This window comes from Macrotis lagotis, chromosome 3 (assembly GCF_037893015.1).
Source record: "Macrotis lagotis isolate mMagLag1 chromosome 3, bilby.v1.9.chrom.fasta, whole genome shotgun sequence".
NCBI classification, from domain to species: domain Eukaryota; kingdom Metazoa; phylum Chordata; class Mammalia; order Peramelemorphia; family Peramelidae; genus Macrotis; species Macrotis lagotis.
The window spans coordinates 37,210,053-37,222,084 of record NC_133660.1 but is presented as its reverse complement, the minus strand read 5'-3'; the positions used below and the strand labels follow the sequence as shown (position 1 = coordinate 37,222,084).

General features: G+C 38.2%; 1 long non-coding RNA gene across 1 annotated transcript in view; it reads left to right on the top strand.

The window, feature by feature from the left end:
* LOC141517462 (uncharacterized) overlaps positions 1-11,971 on the top strand; it is a 29,752-nt gene extending 17,781 nt beyond the window's left edge. Inside the window, exons 2-3 of the long non-coding RNA XR_012476872.1 lie at positions 3,701-3,814; positions 11,834-11,971. This is a non-coding gene — a long non-coding RNA (uncharacterized LOC141517462). The remainder of the gene's footprint in view (positions 1-3,700; positions 3,815-11,833) is intronic.
* Positions 11,972-12,032: the final 61 nt, after the last annotated feature.

The window sequence follows — 12,032 nt, the reverse complement described above, 5'->3', positions numbered from 1 at the left end:
AGTTTTTTGCATCCCTCTTACACTTGGGAACCATTTGCACATTTTAAAAAATGGGTTGTAGTTTTTTTAAAAATTAAAACTCAGGGACGGCTAGGTGGCGCAGTGGATAGAGCACTGGCCCTGGAGTCAGGAGTACCTGGGTTCAAATTTGGCCTCAGATACTTAATAATGACCTAGCTGTGTGGCCTTAGGCAAGCCACTCAACTCCATTTGCCTTGCAAAAACCTAAAAAATTAAAATTAAAAAAACTAAAATTAAAACTGAAAAAGAGTTATGTGGGAAGGTCATTTTATAGCATGTGACTGGTTTTTTTTTTGTTTTGTTTATTTATGGAACTGAAATGCTCAATCTCAATCTCTACTATTCTGAAACCTCTTGGACAATGAAGTTTTAATTTATTACTTTTTTTTTTTTTTTAGTTTTTGCAAGGCAATGGGGTTAAGTGGCTTGCCCAAGGCCACACAGCTAGGTAATTATGTGTGTGAGGCCGGATTTGAACTCATGTACTCCTGACTCCAGAGCCGGTGTTCTATCCACTGCACCACCTAGCCACCCCTAATTTATTTACACAGTTCATTCTTTGCACCCTAACTCCACTGAATAAGTCTGAAATTAAAATATGAAATGATGGTTAATAAAATCTTTTAATCAAACTCTCCTTTAAGACTATTTAGGGTTGTGAGGTACCTTAGAGAGAATGTGGTCCCAACTTCTCATTTTATAGATAGGGACACAAGGACAAAAGATAAAATGATTTCTCCAAGGTCACAAGTTCCAAGCTGGATTTTGAATAAAGATCTACCCTAGAAAGTCTTTGTATTGTATGGTCCTTTGCTTTAGTTTCAGAATTAGTTCACTAAAATAAATGTAAGCTATGACTTGTTTCTGTAGAGGGAGGAGGAATGAGAGATAATCAAAACTATATTTGGTATCTACAGTACCATAACCTCCAAGTGTAAAAAAACAATAAATTAATTGATTAATCAACTAGCTTTTAAATATAAAAATGATAAATAAAATAAAAACTTTGAAAAAACTAAAAATTGATTAGTCAATTTGGTTTTTAAAAAAAGAGCAGAAAATTAAAACATTTCTGAAATACCACCTCACACCTCTCAGAATGGCCAATATGACCAAGAAAGGACCATAATCAATATTGGAAGAGATGTGGGAAATCTGGGACACTAATACATAGTTGGTGGAACTGCAAACTTATCCAACCTTTCTGGAGAGCAATATGGAATTGTTCCCAAAGGGCAATAAACTTGTGCATTCCCTTTGATCAGGAATACCACTACTGGGTCCATACCCTGAAGAGATCATGAAAAAGGGAAAAACATCACTTGTACAAAAATATTCAGAGCATCCCTGTTTGTGGTGGCAAAGAATTGGGAATCGAATGAATGTCTATCAATTGGGGAATGACTGAACAAATTGTGGTGTATGTATGTGATGGAACACTATTGTGCTATTTGTGCTGTCAGAAACCAGGAGGGATGGGAATTCAGAGAAGACTAGAAGGATTTGTATGAACTGATGCTGAGTGAGATGAGCAGAACCAGAAAAACACTGTACACCCTAACAGCAACATGGGGGTGATGATCAACCTTAATGGACTTGCTCATTCCATCAGTGCAACAATCAGGCACAATTTTGTAGTATCTGTGATCCAGAGAAAGAATTGTGGAGTTTGAACAAAGATCAAAGACTATTACCTTTAATTTAAAAAACCCATTATCTTATTATGTAATTCTGCTATATCTCATACTATATGTTTCTTCCTTAAGAATATAATTTCTCTTTCATCACATTCAACTTAGATCAATGTATACCATGGAAACAATGTAAAGACTAACAGACTGCATTCTGTGGAGGGGTGGGGAAGGGAAGCGAGGTTAGGGAGAAAACTGTAAAATTCAAAAATAAATAAATAATTATTTTTTTAAAAAGAGGGCAGAAAATCAGATTAGCAAGAGAGAAAATGAAGAGGGAAATCACAGCAAAATCAGAAGAAATGAAAAGAGGAATCAGAATGTATCGATGCACAGTATTCTAACAAATCAAAAACACAAAAGAAATAGAGAAAAAATTTCAGAAACATAAAATACTCAAACTGGTTGTCCTTTATTACTGAAGAAGACCAAAACTACATCATGATGATAGAGAAAAATTATAGTGTGTCTAATTGTGACTGATCAGACCAATAAGAAGTTGAAATACTCTACCACAGGTCAAGCACAAATAGTTCATGTGAACACTAACAGAAAAACAAATGAAGATCTTAAATAACCCAAACTGGGGGGGGGGGGGGGAGAATCAACAGTAAAGGTACTATCAGAGGAAAAAAACTCCTGGTCCTGATGGACTCATGATGGAGAATTCCATCAAACTTTAAAAGGACAATTAATATCAATAGTACATATATTAGTCCCAAAGATTAAGAAAGTACCCCATCAGATTTCTTTTTTTTTTTGAGACAAATATAGCCCTAACACTTAAACCAAATAAGGGAAAAAGCAAAGAGCTATTGACTAGAATAATATCATAAATGGATATATATTTTTTAAATTTAAATAAAATCTGTCAGATGACAGTGATTCATCCAAGAAATCATTCCTTAATCTATAAGGATGGTCCAACAATTGGAAATGTCAAATTAATTAATTAATCATATTAAAAACAATCAACAAATTTTTATCAGATGCTTAGGATATGCTAGGCACTGGGGATGAATTACTCCTTGCCCTCAAATAGTTATAGTCTACCAGGGAAGAAAGAGAAAAGGGGGTAAGTTTTTACATAGTGCCAAAGGTATGCCAATCACTGTGCTAAATATTTTACAATTACAATTACAGTTATTATTCATCTGATTCTCATACCAATGTTGGGAGATAGGTGCTGATATTATCCTCATTTTATGGTTTTAAAAAACTGAGGCAGATAGAAGGTAAGTGATTTAACTGAGTTAGTTTGAAGTCAGGTCTTCCTGACTCCAGGCTCTTTGCTCTATTTATTTTGCAACCTAAGGAAAATAACAAAACACATATTTATGTATCTACAATGTATACAAATATAAATATATACACATATAATAAATACATTTATACATAATGTCTATATATGAATAGATATTAAATAAATACAAAGTAATCTCTAAGGGAAGATGCTAGAATCTGGAGAAACAGGAAAAACTTCCTATAGAAAGGGGACTTATTCTGAATTTTAAGGGAAAGTAGGGATTCTAAAGGGTAGAGGAAAGGAAGGAATGCATTGTGAGAGAGAGAAAGAAAGAGAGAGAAGAGGAGAGAGGAAAGACAGAGAATGAGAGAGGAAGAGGGAAAATGAAAGAGAGAGAGAGAGAGAGAGAGAGAGAGAGAGAGAGAGGAAAAAGAGCATGGAGGGGAAGGTGAAAGGATAGAGAGACACAGGAAGAGACAGAATCTGAATCAAAGAGAGACAGAGATGGAGACATAAAGACAGAGAAATGGAGACAGAGACACAGAGACAGGAGAGAGAGAGAGAAAAACAGAGATGGATCCATTCTGTGGAGAAAGAGTTCATAGAACACATGCTGTGGTTCTCACTGTCTTATGCCAATAAATATTATGATCCTCTAGAATAGGGGCTGAACTAGGCTGAAACATAGCATTTAAAAATATTTTCAATTATTTTGTTTTAACTCTGCTTTATTCCCCCCAAGGGAAACTATTGTTCCAGTGGAAGTCCTTCAACTTTGACCAGAAGGAAACTTGTGTAGAGATGGGAAGTGGCAGCTCCACCCACCACCATTTTGTTCTCCAGAAGGCAGAGAGTGGTATGCATTTTCCATCTATTTCTTGGTAGGTAGGGAGTGGGACTCAGAATCAGGAAAGTTTGGGTTCTAATCTCAACACTGTCACAGATTGACTGGTGACCTTAGGTTGTTCAGTTAGTGCCTCTTGCAATTCTCTAAGACTTTATATGTTGTAAAAACAAGGGAAGATCTGCTTTAGAGGAAAAGATTTCCCTACTCTGATTTCAAGAGAAATTCTCTGAAGTCCTAGGAAGTCACACTAGGAAGAGGTCAATTTGGACATGGTGACAGGAGCTCACTGGCTCCTGTCCATATTGGCTTCTTCCCAGAGTCTTTCTCTACCTCCAGAGACCTCACAAGGAGAGACTGAGACCATAGTTGTCCCCTCTCAAAGCCAGAAGGCAGAAATCCAGGCCTTCCCTCCAAACTTTGGTTCTGCCTCTTAATCCCCTTGGGCCAAAACAGAGCATGGAGTAGAAGGAAGGGCAGTTTTATGTAAATGTCAAACATATTATTAATTATAATTAGTAAATACAGGAATATATATTATTTTTGTCTATATTATGTGTGTGTGAATTGTGTAGGTCCCAAGTTAAACCATCTTTCTCTAGAAGACTTAATCCACAGACAACCTTTTTAGGTTGGTAGAGTTCTTTATTTGGTCTTGTTAACATTCTTGGTAAACTAAAAGGTGTCTGCTTTGTTCCCTTTGATTTTGTTTTGCCTTCTCTTACCTCCTGGAGGAAGAAACAACTAGAAAATTATGTGATTACCTCCTAATATAATCATTCTTAAATGTCAAACCTTTCCAAGAATCTTTTTCTCCTCATCATCAGGTTTCCTGCCCTCTAAGTTGTAATTTTCTTCTATTTGAGTAGAAGCACTGGTCCTCCCCTCTCTCCTGGAGATCAATCACTTAGCAGAGTGTGGTGAAAAATTAAATTTACATTCATTTGTTTCCATAACAACCACAGAGAACCCTTCATTCTCTGATACAGACTGCCTTCATTTATTCATTCAATATTTTTGTTGGTGTCTTCTGTCACCTTCTCTCTGCTATCGTAACCCCACCTGGTTTAAACCCTCATCTTACTTTTCCTGAACCATTAACAGTCTTCTAACATGGCTAACTTATGTTTCTCTCCACTTTAATCTATCCTCCCCTCATCAGTCAAAGTGATTTTCCTGAAGTTCAAGTCTACCCATATCACCCTCTATAAAAATGCATTGGGAGTTAAAGCTCTATATTATCTGGCCCCTTCCCAGCATTTTCATTCCTTTTATAAATGTCTTCTTATATCAACATTGATCTGCTTTGCTGTCTTCCTCCCTTAACAGTTCATCTCTTCCCTACCAACCTTGCATGGGTCAACCTTAGAAATCTGGAATATCTTCTCTCCGCCCCTCTGCTGCTTCCTCCAAGATTCAGTTCAAATCCCCTCTTCTACAGGTCTTCCTTGCACTATGCCTTTGCCTCTGACTATGGCCATCAGTTGGGGAATGGCTGAAAACATATCTGATATATGAATGTGATGTAATATTAGTTTGCAATAAGACATGATGAACATGAGTAACTCAGACCTGTAGAAATATATTTGTATGATTTCTTGTTGTGACCAGTCATTTCAGTCATACAACTCTTCAGGATCCCTTTTGGGACTTTATTGCAAAGATATTGGAGTGGTTTGCCATTTTCTTCTCCAGCTCAATTTCCATCCATTCTGTGTATAGTGGTTATTCTAAAAAAACATCAGGGCAGCTAGGTGGCACAATGGATAGAGCACCAGCCCTGGAGTCAGGAGGACCTGAGTTCAGATCTGGTTTCCATCACCTATTAGCTGTGTGATCCTGGGCAAGTCACTTAACCCTGTTTGCTTCAGTTTTCCTCCTCTGTAAAATGATCTGGAGAAGGAAATGGCAAACCACTCCAGTATCTTTGCCAAGGAAACCTAAATGGAGTCTTAAGAAATGACACATCAACCTGATAAGCACTATGCTAAATCCTGGGGCTAGGAAGAAAGCCACAAACATTCCTTGGCCTTTTTTTTTTAACTATTTCATCTACTTTTCTGGTACTTTTTAAACCAGTATCAAATAGTTGTGATGTTATCTGATAATGCTACATTTTTTCTCATATTTTCTTTAAGATGTTAGAACTTTTGTTCTTCTAAAGGAATTTTTTTCTTCTTTGGCCTACTTCTACTGACCCCCTCAGTCATTTGATTAGCATAGCACTAAATCAGTAAATTAAATGCAGAGTAATATTCCTATTTTTATTTTTTACATTTATTTTTATTTTATTTTTCTTAATTACATGTAAACAAAATATTTAACATTCCTTTTTTAAAACTTTAAGTTGGGGGCAGAGCCAAGATGGCGACAAGAAGGGATCGAGTCTTAGGAGCTCTCTGATAAAACTCATAAACTAAGGACTCTAACTAAACTTTCAAGAAACAAAACCCACAAAGGGACCCAGTGAGGCAATTCTCCTACTTAAGGTAACCTGGAAAAGAGCAGAAAGGCTCTGCTCCCTGGGGTCGGAGGGGTGGCCCGCCAGAGGGGTGGCCCACCAGAGTGAAAGAACTTCAGCCTCCCGGAGGCAGCCCCAGGACACTGGGAGCCACGGCTCACAGCAGCAGGGGAGTCTCCTGAGCTGCACCCCAAGGAGCACCAGGCACAAAGTGGGGGAACAGCTGGGGACCTCTGCCAGAGCAAGAACTTGGAGCCCAGCCCTCAGGGCACACAGCCAGCAGCTTGGTCTTTCCCCAGCCCTGATCCAGGAAACAGAAGCAGGCGGAGCTGGTAAGCAGGAGCCTCCAGGGCATGAGTCCATTGAGCTGAGGGAGGGGAGTGAAGAGAGACTGCAGAGCTCTTCTGTCCTCTGCCTCTGGAACAGGACTCTGGGGCTTTGACCACATTCAGATCCTGATCACAGTCTAGGCCCCCCCCATAGAACAGCAGGGCCCCCCCACCTCGACCCCGTGGCAGAGGGGGGCGCTTATGGTCATTCACAGACCAGGAGGGAGGACAGAGCCTCACACACTGAGACCCTTGTAGGAGTGTCCCAAAAGCTCAGGAAGCACCCCAAAACCAGGCCCAGGCTGGGAAAATGAGCAAGCAGAGAAACAAAAGGAAGACTATTGAGAAATATTTTGCAAATGAGCCCAAGAAGGATCAAAATACTCAGTCTGAAGATGAGGAAGCACAAGCTCCTGCATCTAAAGACTCCAAGAAAAACAGAAATTGGGCTCAGGCTACGACAGAGCTCAAAAAAGAGTTTGAAAATCAAATGAGGGAGTTGGAAGAAAAACTGGGAAAAGAAAGGAGAGAGCTGGAGGAAAAATATGAAAATGAAGTCAGCAGCTTAGTCAAGGAAATCCAAAAAAATGCTCAAGAAAATAGCATGCTAAAAACCAGCTTAGGTCAAATGGATAAAACAGTTCAAAAAGTTATTGAGGAGAAGAATGCTTTAAAAAGCAAAATTGGACAGATGGAAAAAGAGATAAGAAAACTCTATGAGGAGAACAAATCCTTCAGACAAAGAATAGAATTCAGGGACATTGATGAATTTACCAGAAATCAGGAATCAATACTTCAAAACCAAAAAAAAATGAAAAATTAGAAGAAAATGTGAAATATCTCATTGAAAAAACAACTGATATGGAAAACAGACTTAGGAAAGATGATTTAAAAATTATTGGAATACCTGAAAGTCATGATCAGAAGAGCCTTGACATCATTTTCAAAGAATTACTACAGGAAAATTGCCCTGATATTCTAGAAGCAGAGGGCAAAATAGAAATGGAGAGAATCCACCAATCCCCCCCCCCCCCCGAGAAAGAGATCCCAAAAAACCAACCCCTAGGAATATTATAGCCAAGTTCCAGAACTCCTAAGTCAAAGAGAAAATATTACAAGCAGCCAGAAGGACACAGTTCAAATATTGTGGATCTGCAGTCAGGATCACACAGGACTTAGCAGCAACTACATTGGAAGCTCGTAGGGCTTGGAATACAATATACCGGAAGGCAAAAGAGCTTAGAATGCAGCCAAGAATGAACTACCCAGCAAGGCTGAATGTCCTCTTCCAGGGAAAAAGATGGACTTTCAATGAACCAGAGGAATTTCAAATGTTCCTTTTGGAATGGCCAAAGCTGAACAGAAGGTTTGATCTTCAGATACAGGACTCAGGTGAAGCATGGAGATTGGAGGAGAGGGGGGAAATATGAGGGACTTAATGAGGATGAACTGCATGTATTCCTGCATAGAAAAATGACATACTCATATGAACCTTCTCAGTTAATAGAGCAGGTAGAGGGAGCTTTTATAGTTGAAGCACAGGAGAAAGCTGAATTCGAAGATAAAATATGGTGTAAAAATGGAGTCAATAGAAGAAAAAGGGAAATGGAATGGGAGAATGAAAAAGGAGAGGGGGGAATAGTCCAAGATATTTCACATAATAAGAATTTTTTTATTACAACGAGCTATTGCAATGATATGGAAGGGGGGAGGCAAGGGGGAGTGAGGGAACCTTTGCTCTCATCAGAGGTGGCTAGGAGAGGAAACAGCATATATACTCAATGGGGTATAGGCATCTGGAGTAAGAAGGAGGGGGAGCAGGGGGAAGAGGTGGGGATGTGAATAAAGGAAGAGAGGATGGACCATGGGGGGAGAGTGGTCAGATGTAAAACATTTTCTTTTTTACTTCTTGCAAGGGGCTGGGATTGGAAGGCCTGCCCAGGACCATAGGGCCAGGTGGATTCTGGGCCTAAGGGGTGGTATGGGGGCTCAGGGCTTCTTAGCCCCAGGACCAGGGATCTGTCTGCTGTGCCACTCAGCGACCCTACAATACAGTCAGAATGAAAGGAGAGAGAAAATATAGTACATGGTAGTGGAGAAATAAGAAAGGAGGGAGTTGCGATCAGCAATGGCAACCTTGGAAAAATATGGAAGTAACTTTTGTGATGGACTTATCATAAAGAATGTGATCCACCCGTGACAGAGTTGTTGGTGTTGGAACAAAGACTGAAGCACATTTTTTGTTATTATTATTTGGGGGAGGGTGCAGGGCAAGTGGGGCTGGGTGGCCTGCCTGGGGCCACATAGCAGGGGGATCTTTGGGTGTCTGGGGCCAGATTTGGACCCAGGTGCCACGCAGCCACCCCTACTATTATTACTATTTTATTTTATTTTGGGTCTTTTTTTTTCTTCTTTTTGGTTTTTGCAGGGCAGTGGGGATCAGGTGGGTTGCATGTCACACGACTGGGTGATTGTTGGGTTTACGAGGCTGGATATGGGCTCGGGTGCTGGTGGCTCCAGGGCTGGTGCTTCATCCATTGTGCCACCTGGCCATACCTACAATTATTACTATTATTTTTTTAATTTTAATTTTTTTTCTCTCCCCTTTACTTTTTCCGCCCAAGCAAGTTTATCTATATTCATGGGGGGAGGGGTATTTTGTTTACTTGTAAACAAGAATATTTTATTAATGTAAAAAAATTTGTGCAAAATGAGAATAAAAAAATAAATAAATTTAAATAAAAAAAGATTATAGAAAACTCTTCAAAAAAAAACTTTAAGTTCCAAATTCTCCCTCTCTCCTTCCCCTCTTTCCTCTTTGAGAAGGTAAGAAATTTGATACATGTGCAGTCATGTAAAACATTTCTATATTAGCCATGTTTCAAAAGAAAATGCAGACCAAAAAAAGTCCAAAAATAATAAAGAAAAAGCAAGCTTCAGTTTACATTAAGACACCATCAGTTCTTTAATTACCATTTTCTAATCATAAGTCTTTTGGGATCATCTTTGATGATTGTATTGCTGAGAATAGCTAAACTGTTGAGCATTTACAGTATTCTTGTTACTATTTACACTATTCTGCTGTTTTATTCATTTCAGTTTTCATCAGTTCATGTTAAGTCTTCCCAGGTTTGTCTGAAAACATCCTGCCTGGCATTTCCTATAACACAATTACATTCCATCACCATCACATACCACAACTAGTTTGTCCATTCTTTAATTGATGGGCAGCTCTTCAGTTTCTTATTCCTTATCACCACAAAAAAGAGCTGCTAAAAATGTTTTTGTGCATAGGTCCTTTTTTTCCCTTTGATCGCTGAGATACAGATATAGTAGCTATATTATTGGGGCAAAGGGTCTGTAAAGTTTTGATAGCCCTTTAGGCATAGTTCCAAATTGCTCTCCAGAATGGTTGGATCAGTTCACAACTTCACCAACAATGCATTAATGCCCCAATTTTCCCATATCTTCTCCAACATTTTTCATTTTCCTTTTTGTCATATTAGCTAATCTGATAGGTGTGAGATAGTACCTCAAAGTTGTTTTACTGTACATTTCTCTAATCAATAGTATTTTAGAGCATTTGTTCACACAATTATAGATAACTTTGATTTCTTTTACTGAGAACTGTATGTTCCTATCGTTTGATCATTTATCAATTGGGGAATGGTTTGTATTCTTACCTATTTGACTAACTTTTCTCTTTATGTAAGAATGAATCCTTTATTGGAGAAATTTGCTTTGAATTTTTTTTCTCAGTTTCCTGCTTCCTTTTTATTTTTGACTGTTCAGGTGTATTCAAAATTTGAAGTAATCAAAATGATCTGGTTTACATCCTATAATGTACTCTGTCTTTTGTTTGGTCATAAATGCTGTCCATAGATCTGACAGGTTAAATATTCCATTCTCTCTTAATTTGTTTGTGACATCACTATTTACATATAAATCATGTACCCATTTTGAACTTATCTCTTTACGATGTAAGTACATTGTACATACCTAGCTTCTGACAAATTGTCTTCCCATATTGCCAGCATTTTTGTCAAATAATGGTTTCTTGTCCCCAGATCTTAGATCTTTGGGTTTATCAAACATTAGATTACTATGGTCATTTATTACTGTGCACTTTGTATCTGGTCTTAGATTGTTATTTTTATTATGTTTACATGAATGACCATGATCAGGGTATCTCTAATTAATTGTGGCTCTTTCCTTGTTATTTTTCTTTCTTTCTAGTTTTCCGTGTCTATTACTATCCTCTAATTCACCTCCTACAAATAGAAGTTCCCTTCTGAAACAAATAAATATAGCTAAGCAAAACAAATTAACTCATTTGTCTGAAAATGTATGTCTCATTCTGCACCTCTAAATGTATATCATTTTTCTGCTGGGATACTAGTGGTACCCTTTATCATAATTCATCTGAGATTGTGGATGGTCTACACATTCATTGATATCCAATAATTTTCCTTTACATGATAGTATAAATTGTTTTCCTGGTGCTACTCACTTCACTCTACATTAGCTAATATAAATCTTCCTAGATTCTTTTTTAATCTGCCATATTCATAATTTTTATGATACAATAATCTTCTATCAAATTCACATTCTATAATTTTGGTGAGCACTTACTTTGTTTCCAATTCTTTTCCACTACTTATGTGTATAATGGTCCTTTCTGTAGAAACTGATGCAAACTGGATGAAATGAATTGCCCAGAGTCATATCTCAAGGAATGATCTCTCTAGACAAATTTACCTATATTATGCTCTTCCTCAATAAATATTTGGTAAATAAGCTAGTATTCACTATGAAATGAGAAGATAGGCAAAAGTGTAAATATTACAATTGTCTGAATTGTTCTTGAGGATGTTTGGCTCTGGTAGAATATGAATGGCCCTCATCTTCCAAGGTAACCATCTCAAAACGCTATAAATATATGTAATTTTCTAAGTTCATGTTGAATCTGGAGAGGGTCCTATACAGCCTGTTACTATAATAGCTGAAATTTATTTAGTACTAAAATAAATAAAGGCATTTGCCCAAGGTCATGAAGCTAGTAAGTGGTGGCATGAACATCCTAGGCCTCTGTCCACTGAGCAACAGGGGTCTCCTATCAATCTTTAGAGGTCAAATCTCTTTTCCTTTCACTACCAAAATGGACAATGAAAGCACTCTCATTCCTTGTCCCACCCAGCAGTAGTAATTCTCCAATGTATGGTTTTTCTGGCCTTGTCACAGCCTTCAAGGCAGCAGTCCTGATCCAGAGATGGTACCGCCGCCATATTGCCCGCCTGGAAATGAGGAGACGATGCACATGGAGCATTTTCCAATCCATAGAGTATGCAGGACAGCAAGATCAGGTCAAGGTACAGTAGCTGGGAGACATTTATGGCTAAATTTTTTGAAGTAGCCAGGGGGCTCAGTCATCCTCATCACC